Source organism: Silene latifolia, unplaced genomic scaffold (assembly GCF_048544455.1).
Source record: "Silene latifolia isolate original U9 population unplaced genomic scaffold, ASM4854445v1 scaffold_418, whole genome shotgun sequence".
Taxonomy (NCBI): Eukaryota; Viridiplantae; Streptophyta; class Magnoliopsida; order Caryophyllales; family Caryophyllaceae; genus Silene; species Silene latifolia.
Window position 1 is genome coordinate 1,319 of NW_027413340.1, and position 2,870 is coordinate 4,188.

At 39.1% G+C, this 2,870-nt stretch overlaps 1 non-coding gene across 1 annotated transcript; it reads right to left on the minus strand.

The window, feature by feature from the left end:
• Positions 1-2,476: 2,476 nt before the first annotated feature.
• On the minus strand, positions 2,477-2,583 carry LOC141639492 (small nucleolar RNA R71). Its single transcript, XR_012542547.1, has one exon. It is a non-coding gene; the product is annotated as a small nucleolar RNA R71 (small nucleolar RNA).
• Positions 2,584-2,870: the final 287 nt, after the last annotated feature.

Consider the following 2,870-nt stretch of genomic DNA (forward strand, 5'->3'; position numbering starts at 1 on the left):
TTGATATTGTGTTAGTGATGCGACCATAATTGGCGCATATTTAGCCCCCGAATTACCATTGTTTCTATGCTTTTTAGTGCCTATTTGGGTCATTTCTTACCTTTAGATCTTTGTTTTGCATATTCTTTGAGATTTTGATCCCTTGGTAGGAAAGGAGTAAGAATCTTGCATTTTCATGGCAAAACAAGGCTAAATTGATCATATTCAATGACCAAGCATCAAGGAGAGACAAGACTAGAAGGCCTTTGTACATAGCATAGTAGAAGAGCATTGTTGAGAAAAGGATCCTTGAGTCCCCAAGGAAATCCCCAAGGAATTCATGAAGAAAAGGGAAGAAAAAGAAGAAGGAAAGTCATTGAGCTACAATCCGAACGGATTGCAGAGAATCCGTCCGTCCTCGCCACCCGAGCGTCCTCACCAGAATCCGCTCGGATTGCCCATGCCCAGTCCGTGCGTCTTGTTCCTTGATCCGCTCGGATTGTCCATCCCAGATCCGGCCGTCCCGACTCCCGGCCCGCACGGATCACAAAGACAACATATTTCGTTCTTCAAGCTACGAAATGAAGAAGCCCTTCTCTCGGACAATCCCGGAGGCTCCTTGCTCAACTTAAAAAGTGTAATTACTAGTTTAGCCCTTAGTTAACCCTAATGCATCCTCCCTAATTCTCACTATAAATACCCCATTAGTCTAATTAGAGGAGCATGTTCTTCTTATCAATAATTAGTGTAGTTAATATCAATCAAATCTCTCTTCAATATTGTAATCAAATATTAATCAAGTTTTAATCCAAGTTTTAGTTCCTTAATCTCTCTCTTGTTCTTACTTTATTTTGGGTAATTGAAGATTATTTGGGTTATTATTGGGAGATTGACAACCTCTCAATCTAGGATTCAAGTACTTCTATTATTCTTGCTTTATTATTGGAATCATTAGTAGGTATAATCTCTTAATCCCTTTTTAATTATTGCTAATTACTTTCATTTATTCATCATGTTTCATTATGTTAGTATGATTGACAACCTTTCTAGCATGATCAATATGATAATGAGTGAGTAGTCTCTTAGCTAGGGTTTAATGGGTGATTAGGGGAAACCAACATGGGGAATGATTCATGCTTAAATTAATATGCTTTCATATCTTATTTGCTTGCTTGTTTTGATCTTAATGCATGCACATGTTATATTTGATGAAATGCTAAGCCTATGAATCCTTGCATTTACTATCATCTTCTATCCTTTCAACTTGACTTGTAAGACATAACCCAACTCGAGTCTTGTTAGACCATGCATGTGTTAAGTAGGGAAGATTAAGTCGACTTGTAGGTGTTGTACAATCCAAGAGATTCGGCCCCGGGACCCAAACTTTCCTAGGATTGTAAGATATAACCCAACTCAATCCATCACAACAATAATTGCTTGCTTATAATTTGAGAACATGTTTGTATGATCATATCCCATGATTCCCCTATGAACCCATGACACCCTAGTGCTTTTAATCAATTGTTTACACCCTTATTTCATTTACCTTGTTAGTTTATTTTCATTGCTATTTTAGTTTAGTAACCTTCTACATCAACCCAATTTGTGACACCCCTAGACACCGCTAGTTACAATAGAATCTTCATTTCAATACCCGTCCCTTGGGATCCGACCTTTACTTGCCTCTTTACTAATTGTAGAGTTGTTTGTGAAGTATAAATTGTGTTTTGTATCGACCATTGACCAACGACCACATATGCTTAATTGTGAACACCAAATGGACTCGATCAAAAATGGCGCCGTTGCCGGGGACGGTGTTTAATTGATTTAAGATTTCTTTTATTGTTTTTAGTTGTGTCTTTTTTCACCTTGGGGAAGTAAAACTCCTCAAGGTTTGTCCTAATTGTTTTTGAGTTGTTTGATATTTTGCATGTCTAGAAGGATACAAAGAGATTTGTTACCTTTTGACCGTGAAATCGAAAGAACCTTGACGAATAATAGGAGACTTGTTAGGAGGAATTTGGGAGGTGTTGGTGAAGTTGTTCAACCCACTAGTGAGTTTGTCAATCCTTTCGCAATAGAAGGAGAAGAGAACCCATTAAACAATACCACACAAAATCCACCTACAATGCCTAAATTCTCGTCTCACTCTATACCCACCGAGGAGGATCTACCAAACGGTACTCCTACCCCACAACATCTTACCGGAAACTTTATTGCCAAGTCCGCCTTCATCCAACTAGTTGAGAGGAGCCAATTCGGGGGAATGCCTAGTGAGGACCCTCATTCTCATATGGAAACATTTTGTGATTATTGTGAAGCTATCTCTCAAACGGGCGTGACTCAAGACCAAATAAGATGGGTCTTATTTCCTTTTTCGTTAATCGGCACCGCAAAGCAATGGTTGAAGGGCCTTGATAAGGCCACCCTTGGAATAGATTCTTGGAAGAAGCTAGCTCTAGCTTTCTACAAAAATTCTACCCAGGAAAAGACCAATATGCTAAGAGCTCAAATTACGGGTTTTAAGCAAAGGGATGAAGAATCTTTGTATGAAGCTTGGGAGCGGTTCAAAGGTATTTGTCGCTCATGTCCTCACCATGGACTTAGCGAATGGTTTTTAGTGCAACAATTTTGGAATGGTTTATATGAAGATTCAAGGAACATTCTCAATATGGGATCAAATGGAATGTTCACCGAAGTTGATGACAATCAAACATGGAACAAGATTGAGGAAATGGCGGTCCATAATTCGCAATATAGTAGGCCTCGCAAGGCTACTAGAGGAAAGTATGAAGTGGACACCGTTACTCAATTGGGTGCTCAACTTAGTGCTCACATTGACACAATCAACTTGAAGTTTGAACAAGCTATGGCTAGACTTGAGGAAAGCT